Raw genomic sequence first — 13,162 nt, forward strand, 5'->3', positions numbered from 1 at the left:
CTAAGTTCATCACAGGAGAGCCATCAGAAGCCCATTGCCACAAACCTATAGGAGCACAATGACACACAAAAGCACATGGGAACCCAAACCAAGGATGCCTGAAGAACAAACACCCTGTATGGGCCCCTCCCAGAGGTGTCTCAGCAGAGTATCTCTCTTCTATTGAGGTGCCCAAAACTGGACACAATACTCGAGGTGTGACCTCACCAGTGCTGAGTACAGGGGCACAATCACCTCCCTACTTCTGCTGGCCACGCTATTTCTAATACAAGCCAGGATGCTGTTGGCTTTCTTGGCCACCTGGGCACACTGCTGGCTCATATTCAGCCGCTTGTCAATTAGAACCCCCAGGTCTCTTTCTGCCAGGCAGCTTTCCAGCCACACTTCCCCAAGCCTGTAGCGCTGCATGGGGTTATTGTGGCCCAAGTGCAGGACCTGGCACTTGCCCTTGTTGAAACTCATACCATTGATGTAGTTGATTAGTAGTAACTTCAAGAAATTCAGAAAGCTACTGCGGCTTACAAATAGCACTTGTATTTTAGCACTTACAATTTAGTGGCATAAAGCTCTTTCCTTACAGGAAATTCATTCTTGTAATATGGAATTTTCCAGCTCTATAACTTATTATAGCAGTTGTTAGTTCAAACTAGGTTAAGTAACTAATTTCTTCTTCTCCAGGATTGACCACTAGGTGATTCAGTTTTATATGTGGAAAGGTGGACTTCAAAATACATTCTTTGAATTAAATTTTGAATTTGAGAGGTTGAAAGAGTTGGGGCTCTTCAGCCTGGAGAAGAGAAGGCTCCGGGGAGATCTTATTGCGGCCTTCCAGTACATAAAAGGGGGCCTACAGGAGAGCTGGGGAAGGACTTTTTACTAGGGCATGTAGCAATAGGACAAGGGGGAATGGCTCTAAACTGGAAGAGGGCAGGTTTCGATTAAACATTAGGAAGAAGTTTTTCACTGTGAGGGTGGTAAGGCACTGGAACAGGTGGCCCAGAGAGGTTGTTGAGGCCCCATCCCTGGGGGTTTTCAAGGCCAGGTTGGACGTGGCCTTGGGCAACCTGGTCTAGTGGGAGGTGTGCCTAGCAGGGGTGTTGGAACTTGATGATCTTCAAGGTCCTTTCCAACCTAAACCATTCTATGATTCCATGACTCTATGAAATATTTTGAGCCAGCCTCTAAGTCCAGAAATTCTTAACATCTGTATCCTAAACTAGCCCCCTAAATGTAGATGTGCAGAAGGTATTTTGAGGGGGAGGAAACAAACATTCAAGCAGCCATGAGATTTGGATTTCTGTTCTGGCTCCTAATTCCTCAAAGCTGTGCTAGCTCTCTGAGTTTTTTGTTCATTGCGAGCTAACAACACTAAGAAAAGTTTCTTTTCTTTGCCAAAAGTGGTAGAACACTCTGTGATGAACAGTTATGCCAAGCATATGGCAAAGGAATGAATAACTTTTTCTCCCAGAAATCCTCTGATACCCTAGTTCATTGAGATGCAGGCAGCTGAATCATCAGGTACACAGCACTTCTTGACAAATCTTTTTTTGTAACTAATGTGGACTTCAGCAGCCATTCTGTACATACTTTATTCTCATCTCTTCGTATAATATTCTACTGTTGGTCCTACCTATACTGGTCATTGATGGACTTGTTCAAAAAGAACATCTTTTAATTTCCTTAAGTCATAGTTTTTCATGTATTCGGGTTTTGTTAATAAACATCATGATGAGTACTGCCAGATTTTTTATTCAAACCTACAAACTTTTGGGTATTTGGAATAAAAGGTTTTAAACACTTTCAAGTACTGCTGAAGGACAAATAACTGCTAAGGAGAAATAAGAAAATTTTTGGATTGCTGATGGTCTATACCTAATCTATGCTAACATCAAATGTGTTAGCTATTCTGTCACAATGAGATTATATATTTAGGTCTTACAGTTCTATAGTCTCCAAGAGGTAATATTCTGTTACTTTTGGAAAAGAACAGACTTTTCTCAGACCAGTTAGCTAAGAATGAACCTAAGTGTCAAAGCTAGCTCAGCTTTGAGGAATTAGGAGATATAAGTAGCAAACTATAGGATAGAGCAATAGAACATATTCTTATATTTGTTTGGTAAATTTAACACAAATATTGTGGGTTTAGTGGTTTCTTTTTTGTGGTTGTTGGTTGTTTTTTTCCCTAGTAAAAAAAATCTACTTTTTGGGAAATAAAATATTCCAGAAGCATATTACCAGGAATTCACTAGGCACCCCTCTGGAGTTATATTGGCATCAATAATTTGGGATCTATAAATGAAACCAAGTAATTTTGGAATAACATTATACAAAAGTATATGAAAATAAGGCTATGGATAATTCCATTAGGAAAAGGTATTTTACCTGTGAATCGTTATTATTTCCCCCCTGGGATATTAGACTGAATGAATCTTTTCTAAGAAAAAAGGTAGCAAGCATCATAAATAGCAAAAAGGAGTGTGGCTTAGCAGAGCTCCTATCACCCTTTAAACCAAGAAAACAAATGAGATGTTTTTTGTATACTAGAGATGTCAACAGCAGCAAATAATATAGCAGAATAATAATTAAATAAAAGCAGTTAGTGCTGAGACTTCAACATGTTAACTGCATGAGGTATGAAGGTTTTCACTCTCAACCAGATTTAGTCTGTTGAACCATAAGTAAAACTGCTCAAAGCTGCCTGAAGGACAAATTTTTTGGGTTGGACACTTGTATCCCCACCACAATTTGAAGTGCACTCGGTGCCCACCAGAGCTTATACTTTAGTTTCCTTAGAAAGAAATCCAGTTTATACACCCCAAGGTTACAGGTATTCATAGGCATCTCCACTAAGAAAAAAAAAAGTTTCTACAAAAAGCTTCCTTTTAACTTGTGCTTTCATGTAACCTTTAACTTAAAGTAGAAAAATCTTTAGAGAATTAATACCTTTTAAAATACAAAATTTACTTATTTGGAATGCAGCTTAAAGGAAAAATAACCGCTTCAGCCAAGGAGCTAGATTCATCAGGGGCCCAACAAAAATGCCTCTATGCAAACGCATATAGCATGGGCAACAAACAAGAGGAGTCAGTGTGCGTGCCTGCAAGGCTATGATCTAATTGGCATCATGGAGACATGGTGGGATGGCTCCTATGACTGGACAAATACAGATTCTTCAGGAAGGACAGGCAGGGGAGATGAGAAGGGGGTGTCACCCTCCATTTCAAGGACAAGCTGGAGTGCATGGAGCTCTGCCTGGGGTTAGATGAGAAGCTGACCAAGAGCTTATGGGTCAAGATTAAAGGGGGGGCATGAACAGGAGATGTTACAGCGGGGGTCTTCTGCAGGCCACCGACCAGGAGCACTGAGGAGATGAGGGCCTCTATAGACAGATTGGAGCAGCCTCATGTTCACAAGCCCTGGTCCTTATGAGGGACTTCAACCACCCCGGTATCTTTCAGAAGGACAACACAGCAGGGCATAAGCAATCCAGGAGGTTCCTGGAATGCAATGACAATAACTTCCTTCTCCAAGTGAGAGAGGAACCAATGAGGAGAGGTGCCATGATGGATCTTGTTCTCTCCAACAAGGAGGGGCTGGATGGGAATGTTACGCTCAAGGGCAGCCCTGGCTGCAGTGACCATGAGATGGTGGAGTTTGATATCCTTAGGGCAGTGAGGAGGGTGCACGGTAAGGTCACTACCTCACTACCCTGGACTTCAGGAGAGCAGACTTTAGGCTCTTCAGAGATCTGCTTGCTGGAGTACAGTGAGATAAAGCACTGGAAGGAAGAGGGGTCCAAGAAAGGTGGCTAATATTCAAGAACCACCTCCTCGAAGCTCAGGAGTGGTGCACACCAACAAAGAAAAAATCAGGCAAAAATGCCAAGAGGCCTGCGTGGATGAACAAGGAGGTCTTGGACAGTCTCAAATTAAAAAAGGAAGCCTACAGAGGGTGTAAACAAGGACAGGTAGCCTGGGAGGTATACAGAGATATTGTCCAAGCAGCCAGGGATCAGTTTAGAAAAGCTAAAGCCCAGATAGAGGTAAACCTGGCCAGGGGCATCAGGGGCAACAAAAAAGCCTTCTATAGGTATATCAGGAACAAAAGGAAGACTAGGGAAAATGTGGGCCCACTCAGGAAGGAAACGGGAGACCTAGTCACCCAGGACATGGAGAAGGCTGAGATATTCAATGACTTTTTTGCTTCACTCTTCACTGGTAAGTGCTCTGACCACACCGTTCAAGTTACAGAAGGCAAAAGCAGGGACTGGGAGGATGAGATACCATTGACCATAGGAGAAGAGCAGGTTCGAGACCAGCTGAGGAACCTGGAGGTGCACCGGTCAATGGGACCTGATGAGATTCATCTGCGGATCCTGAGGGAACTGGCAGATGAAGTTGCCAAGCCACTATCCATCATATTTGAGAAGTTGTGGCATTCTGGTGAAGTTCCCACTGACTGGAAAAGGGGAAACATAACCCACAGTTTTAAAAAAAGGTAAAAAAGACAATCTGGGAAACTACAGACCAATCAATCTCACCCCTGTGCCCAGCAAGATCATAGAGCAGACCCTCCTGGAAACTCTGCTAAGACACGTGGAAAATAAGGATGTCGTTGGTGGCAGCCAACACACCTTCACTAAGGCCAAATCATGCCTGACAAATTTGGTGGCCTTCTACAACAGTGTGACAGGGTTGGTGGATAAGAGGAGAGCAATATATGTCATCTAGCTGGACTTGTGCAAAATATTGGACACTGTTCCACATGACATCCTTGTCTCTAAACTGGAGAGACATGAATTTGATGGATGGACCACTCCGTGGATAAGGAATTGGCTGGATGGTCACACTCAAAGAGTTGCAGTCAATGGCTCCAAGTCCAAGTGGTAAGCAGTGACAACTGGTGTCCCTCAGGGGCTGATACTGCGACCAGTAGTATTTAACATCCTTGTTGGCAACATGGATGTTGGGATTGAGTGCACCCTCAGCATGTTTGCTCACCACACCAAGCTTTGTGGAGCAGTTGGCACGCTGGAGGGAAGAGTTGCCATGCAGAGGGACCTGGACAGGCTGGAGAGGTCGGCCTGTGAAAACCTCATGAAGTTCAACAAGACCAAGTGCAAGGTCCTGCATGTGGACCTGGGTAATCTCATGCACAAATACAAGCTGGATGAAGAATTGATTGAGAGCAGACCTGAGGAGAAGGACTTGGGGTGTTGGTGGATGAGAAACTCAACATGGGCCAGCAATGTGCGCTTGCAGCCCAGAAGATCAGCCATATCCTGGGCTGCATCAGAAGTGTAGCCAGCAGGTCAAAGGAGGTGATTCTGCCCCTCTTCTCAGCTCCCATGAGATCCCACTTGGAGTACTGCATCCAGCTCTGGAGCCTTCAACACAAGAAGGACATGGACCTGTTGGAGCAGGTCCAGAGGAGGGCCACAAAGATGATCAGAGGGCTGGAGTACCTCTCCTATGAGGGCAGGCTGAAAGAAATGGGGTTGTTCAGTCTGGAGAAAAGAGGACTCTGGGGAGACCCTATAGCAGCTTTCCAGTATCTGAAAGGTGCCTACAAGAAAGCTGGAGGGGGACTTTTTACTACGACATGTAGTGATAGGACGAGGGGCAGTGGCTTCAAACTGGAAGAGGGTAGATTTAGAATAGATATTAGGAAGAAATTTTTCACTATGAGGGTGGTGAGGCACTGGAACACATTGCCCAGGGAAGTTGTGGATGCCCCATTCCTGGAGGTGTTCAAGGCCAGGCTGGATGGGGATTTGAGCAGCTTGGTCCAGTGGGAGATGTCCCTGCCCGTGGCATTGGTGTTGGAACTAGGTGATCTTTAAGGTCCTTTCCAACCTAAACCATTCTATGATTCTATGGTTTATGAAGAGGACTTCTATATTAAACTATTTCATCAAGGGTTTGGTGTTCCACACCAGGTCATAAATATAACATACGGATACCTTCCCATGCACACACTCCACTTAGTCAGGTTAGAAATCCTCTAGTAACTCCTAGAAGACCAGTTTAATTAAGAAAAACTAGTTTTGAGAGGATAGGTCCCTGAAAGATGTGCATTACATGTTGCCATCCCCAATTTAGAAATAAGCCTAATAATCACACTAGTTGAATGATTTTTTTTTTTTTGTCCCATGTTGTCCCTTCAAGTTACCCACTGTTGGAAGAAGAATAATTTTGGGGAGGAGAATTTTTTTTTTCCTTTTAACCTTGTTTGAAAACAGTTTTCTTTAAAAACCCTTAACATTATTTTACTAACAAAAGCTAAAAGTCCTTCTAGAATTGAGTCATATGCATATTCAATCAGTTCAGCATTGATTCCATAGAACAAATATGAAGCTAATGATTGTTACTCACTGATTTAAAATGTAGAGCTGACTCTGTAGTTCTATTTCCTAATGCAGTCATTCTTGTCACTGAATAGTCCATCCTTTCCTCCTCTGCTGCCACACGGGTTTTTTTACATATTAGATGGCTCTTGGCTTAATGGACTATAGACTTTTCAGAGTGTTGTCTTATTGTATCTCACTGGCAGAAAAGTGGACCTAATCTTTCTCCAGAAGTTCTGGATTAAATAGCTATACTATATTAAAAAGCAGAAGGGGCACACCAATACTTTACAAAAAGAGCTAGTTTGTCTTTCTCACAGCTTTGTGAGAAGACAGCTAAAGTAGCCTGTAAGAGTGAGGATATATTTCTGCTTTATGTTATTACTCCAGCTATATTGGTAGACTAAAGCTATTTGTCATTAACTTAGGAAAGCCAAATTAAGCAGCATACTGTACTTCAAAGCTTGTTCTCTGTTAGCTTTGGGTAGAGAGGAGTGAACACCCCTACATTGTCCAGCTCAGAGAGCCAAGAGTTTGGTCTTAGCTGAGACTACCACTCTGCAGATATACTCTGACAGCATATAGCATCAGAATGAAAGTGCATGCATGAGTGTACACAACAGTGGTCACTTGTCACATAAATGTTCCATTGCTAAGCTTGACTGTGGGCCAACCAACAGTAGCTAAAGCATCTGTTCTCTGTCATGCAATTTACTTTTCAAAGTATCTTTGACTATTGATGTTACAATCATTTCTTTTTTACTTAACCTCAGTAGTTCAACTAATAGCAGGAATAACTGCTGTTAAATTTTTATATTCAGCGAGGGAAATGTTAGATTGTATGTGACAACGCTTACATTTACATACAACAGTCACAAGCAATCTTTGCAAGCAAACTCTTCAAATCAGAGAGAAGAAAACTGAATCTCTGAAAGCTTAAATCACATATTATATAGATATTTGAGTTACATCAGCAAAAAGAAGAGCTCAACATCTCACAAACGATGAGAAATATGCAATAAGGAAAAATAAATAATTCTTTTAATGTATATATTTTTACACAAGTTTAACACGTTCTACTGTCAGATTGCAATGTATCAAACATTAACCAGAGTTTAGCCAGCACCTGAGCTTAAAAGCAGTAAGCTGCTTCACAAGCTGGTCTCTAATTTATTTTTTTCTATCTTATTTCACTGAACTATTCATTTCATTGCATGATTTATGTGGCTATGAGATTAACACATTCTTCTGGAATTACTGGCTGCCTAAGATTAGTGGCTCTATTTAATCAGATGCCAGAACTCACCCAAGTATCGAGACTATCACTGACAAAAAGTTGTCTTATTCACATCTCAGGTGCAATCAAGACTGCTATAGATCTGCGAGTGTAAACAGAAAACAGTGTGCCTTTGGAAATCTTCTACGCCTGTTAGTCTTATTTTTTCACTTGGTCAGTTAGAGAATCCGGAAGAACCTGACAGGATATATGCATTCCCCTTTAATGAAATAATTGAGAGTTGATGCAGTATCAGTTTCCATATGTGCTGAATAAGTAAAACAACTTTGATGTGTAGGTTTGAAGCCATAGCAAAATACCTTCGTGACAACACAGTTATTACAAAGAGTTGCCATTCATGTTAATTGCTTCCCAGTTCTATCACATTTGGTACTTTATTGCATTGAGAAGTCTTTGTTTGTGAAAAGCACTTTATAAAACAAGCTATATTTTGCTGCTGCTAATAACAGTGTCTCTGAAGATAATGCTTCTAGTTCTAATGGTGCAATAACAGCAGTCATTTCACAGCTGTCACCAACCCATTTCATTGACAAGAAAAAGATTAATTTCTCAAACTTGATGATGGTTTAATGGAGGACAAGTACAATTTGCAACTCTTTACAATCAAATTATGCCTGAACATCTTAACACAGCCATCCTCAACCTTTCTGACCCATAGGAAACAACACTAAACAAATACCATGCTGAAAGCAGTGCAACACCTTGCTCTCTCTGTTAAGCTTTGCCACAACAGTGGTGGCTTTTCTGAGCTCACAACCAAGTAAGTATTTTATTAACAGCACACTGTATGGAACTCATACTCTATTGTCCACCACTTTAGGGTCTTATAAAGCTAATTCAGATTGTAAACTCATCAGAAGGAAAGCTAGATTATCATATGCCTGTGAAAAACAACCAGTATATTGTCAGTACCTACAGCAATCAGAGAGTATTATGGAGCTTGGTTTAATTAATTTCACATTTATGTTTTCTTTTGGCTTGCTTTGACATGTATCCTGTTAGTTGCTTTTTCCTTGAGTAACTCACTCACTGTGGGTAATTCCCTACCTTGTAATTTGCTGTTGGTCTCCCAAATGGAACTAAGCATAGAAAGCAATCACATGGTTCAGTCTTATTTTGCTTTATGCACTGTTTCTCTCATCTGCTTCCTCCCCCCTCTCCCTAAATAAATAGATAAATAGAAAAATTTTAATAAGTTTCAGCCAACATTTATTACTTTTTTGGGTTCTCACTAGAATGCACTCAACTAACACATGTAACCAGAAGACTGACAATTTGAGGCAAGAAGATCAATAAAACAGAAGTTACTCATTGGTTTTGATCACCGGATCCTGTCTTAGCAAAGCAGATATACTACAAATGCTTCTATACTTGTAGTAGTTAATAAAAAAATTTCCAAAGCCTGAAGCTTTCCTAAACCAGCATATGTTACAGCAAAACAAAATGAGCTATTTTTTATGTTTGTAATGTTGTAAACCTGAAGTAGCTGTTCTGAAGCTGATTGGATTACTTGGTGTTCACCACCAAAACTTTTCACATCCTCTTTCTGACAGCAAAAATCAACATGATAACAAATCAGAAAGAAATATCAGTCCATCGTGCAGTTAAGCTGTCAACACAGGATATTTCATGTCATATTTGTATTCTGTTTAGTCCAACATGACTTTACCTACTAAGCCTCTATTCATGTTTGGGCCTCTGCACCGTTTCCATACTTAGAGCCAAAAACTAAAAATGTAGTGAGATACCCAATATTCCAGACCTTATACAAAATTAAAACATAGAAGTGATAATGTTGCTGAGCCCTTATTGTTTGCCAAACTATAAAGAAAACTGAATATATGGGGTTTACAGCACAGTGGTTATTACACTCAGCCTTTTATTGTGATAAGGTTGAGAGAAATACTGAGAATCACTGAAAAATATGCCAAATCTGTACTATGCCCCTGATAACACAGTGCAGTAGCAACTCCACAATTAAGACTGGAAAACAAGTGCAAAAATATATGATGTCATTTGTCTTCTATACCTGGGAAATTTCTAAAACAGTGCTCTTTGAGGCATAGGGTCCCACAAAGAATATAGAATTGTAGGAAACATAGGTTGGAAAGGACGTCTGGAAGTTATCCAGTTCAACTTCCAGCTTCAAGCAAAAGTAGCTTCAAGGTCAGACCATGTTGCTCAGGTTTTGCCCAGTTAAGTTCTGAAAAACTCCAATAATGGTAACTCCCTCTTATTGTGAAAATATTTTTCCTCATATCCATTTAGATTTCTGTTTGCTGTAATTTATGACCATGCTTTGCATCCTTCCACAGTGCACCTCTGAGAATAGTCTGATTCAGCCTTCTTCATAATCCTTCTTACAGTATTTGAAGACAGCAAGCAGGAATCTTCTTTGCCTTCTCTTCTCCAGGCTAAACAAATCTGGTTCACTCAGCCACTATACAGGAGGTAGTCAGGAATCTCTGCTTTCTCTGAGCTCTAATTGTAATCTAGTTGTAGGCAGAAAACACTGCCTTTGAGGTGCTATAGTATCCAATACCTGGCTCTGCACTAACTCAGTTGAATGTCGTTTAAAGTTTGCATACAGGTCATGCTTATCATCTCTATATAGTTGGCCAGTTCAAGGTGACTGGATCCTCCTTCAGCTTCAAACAGAAGTTTCATCCTGGAGCTCACAGGCTTTTCTGTCAAAACTGCCATGCTGTCACTAAAATTTGCTTTTTATTAATTATTGTTGGTTTGTTTTGGTTTTTTTTTTTAATATGGGGGAAATAGCAGTTCTGAAGTGTCCTTACTAGCAAGTCTTAGAGAAAATGAAGGAAAAAATAGCTGCCAAGATGCTAACTAAGAAGAGATCCTAAAGCTTTTAAAAATGTGGTTTCTGAGGTGGTGCTTAATATTGTCCAAACAGCTGACCTTGAAGGGAATGCACACCAGAAATTTCACAAGGAAGACATAAACTACAGATTTTTATAATCTAAGTATTATGATTAGGTTATTCACTGTATCTCAACCTTGATGAAGTGATCCCAACTTTCATCACAAATTCTGTCCCTGATCCCAGTGCAGTGAGTTAAAAAGTAAGCATAAGTAGGCGTTCAAAGACAAAATCCAAGAAGGAGCTCACTGATGTGTGTCAAGAGGTGCCTAAGGGGTATACAGCTGTTTCAAAGCTGCAGATGACCAAACCAAAGCTTTTGCCACAAAAGCGCTAACTGGGTTCTGTGGTCCCAATATCCAGGCTCCAGGTATCTATTAATAGGCATCAGTTAATTTCTACAGTGTAACACCCGTTCTTCTCATGACAATAGTGCACATCCACTCACATAGCTAAAGTGGTTTAACTTGTCAAGCTTTGTACATTTGATAAGCAAAAAACCCTCCAGAAATAAACAGAAAGGCCCAAGACTCAACTTCTTGCCAAATTGCACTCACCAACACCCTTTTCTATGCTATCAACGTAAGCTTGGTGGCAAACACAGATATTGTAATCTCACCGCTCCCCAAGATTTTTGTGGAGAAAGAACAAATGGAATTTAAATTAGTAGAAGAAAAAAAAAAATTATAGCCACAATCACACTGGCAACTAATTGAGCTATAGCTCAATCAGCAGTGCCAAGACTCAGAGAACAACAGAAAATACATCCATGTCATCTGTGGAAACAGAAATGGAAGAAAAATTAAAGTAGTCGCACCATCTTAAAAGACAGAAGTATTGTTAACTAGAAAGACCAGACAACTTTAATTGCTATGAACAGAAAAATGAAGCCTTACAGGGAAAATATACAGAAAAGTTAAAATAATGTGTGATGAAAGGGAAGAAATACAGGAAATAGGTTCAACTGCATATTAAGTGCCTAAAAAGACCTGTCTCCTGTCCTTACTGCTGTCCAAAGTAGTATTAGAAGAAAATTATTTCCTAAATTCATTAAATACTTGTCTTTGTAAAAAAGGTGCATAGTCAGAAGATATTGTAAACATACTTATATCTTTTATCCCATGTTATTTTCTGGCATCTAGTTCATCAATTTAAATCTCTAACCTGTTCCTCTCTAGACTGTGAATTTAGGTAGAGATTGTCGCAGAAAGTAGTCTTGCATACATGATCTCTGAAGTACAGAACTCCTAGACAAAAGACTGCTTTGCAGAGAATATCTTTAATTTTTTATTCTGAGATAGTTCTTGCATTCCTGTGACACTTCGTATGAATTTGTGCCTTTTTTTAAACACTAATATGACCTAGGGGCAGAAAAAACTTTCCTACTAAAAGAAGCCTCTCCTGAGTGAATGTGTCTTGGCCCTTGCAGTTTATTCCTACAGCCACTGGATGCCAGTGCAAGCAATGACTTTTTTTATATACATAAACATTTGAATGCTCTCTATCTGCTGACCACCTTTTGGCTTATTTTCTACCATCTCTTCCAAACCTGGTGCCGTTCCCATATTTATTTTCTTTGCCTTCTATACTCCTCATTATGCGCTTGATCCTGTTTAATAAACCAATGCTTGTCATATGTCCGTTATATCTCAGTCCCAGTCTTCAGTCCAAGAGCTGTTATGCTCAAGGACCATGTCTCATGTATGAAGAAATTATGCAAAAGATCATTACTGGGACATACATGTTTCCATTCTTTAAACTGTTAAAACACACTACCCTCTCTGCTTTTTTAATGAGATGCTTAAGAAATTCAGTGGAACTTTGGCAGCTAAGTGTGTCTCAGTCATCAAGACATTTCTCTTTATGGAATTAAATAACATTCACACATATTTTCATAGACTGATTTCCAAAATTACATTGTTTTATTGTAGCAGAAATGGCTTCTCTATAGCAAGTCTGAATACAGATTTTGCTAGCTAACTTCTGATCAAATGATCAACATCCTCAAACCAGGAAAATTCAGCTAACAAAACTACCCATAATTGCTTGTGGAAAACCCAACATGCAGAAATCCCCTCAAAAACACAGTGCAAATATTAGAAAATCATATGAAGTTACAACCTGGTTGGCAGACACTATTGTGGCCTATAAACTATTTTGTTCCCTTAAGAGGACAAGTCTTCAACTGTAGCATTATTTACATTGATACTGTGAGTTTTGAAAAAAATCAGGAAAAAATATCTCATTACCTCAGGAGTACATCAACAGAGCCTACATAATATATTTGCTACTTCTATCAGCTGTGGAAAAATGTTTATTCAGAATAGAAAGACTTCTAAAATTAATGTGTAATCTCCAACTGCTCTTAAACGAAAGATACAATGATGGATATGGATAAAAGAAAGAGTCAGATGTATTTGCTAACAAGAATCTAGGCTCCATCAGAGAAAAAAATAATTTCCATTCCTATATTTCAAGAGGAAATGATAATAGGCCAAGAGGAACCAGTGTTTTGGAGGACTACTGGTTTGTCAGGTAATGCAGCTATTTTCTCTAGTTGTGATTGTAGTTTTCTAAGGAAACGAAGATTGAAAGCCATCAGTGTAGGATGGAGCAGCAATAAATGTGAGAAAGGTGT

The sequence above is a fragment of the Charadrius vociferus genome, unplaced genomic scaffold, assembly GCF_000708025.1.
Source record: "Charadrius vociferus isolate BGI_N301 unplaced genomic scaffold, ASM70802v2 scaffold103, whole genome shotgun sequence".
In the NCBI taxonomy this organism is placed as follows: domain Eukaryota; kingdom Metazoa; phylum Chordata; class Aves; order Charadriiformes; family Charadriidae; genus Charadrius; species Charadrius vociferus.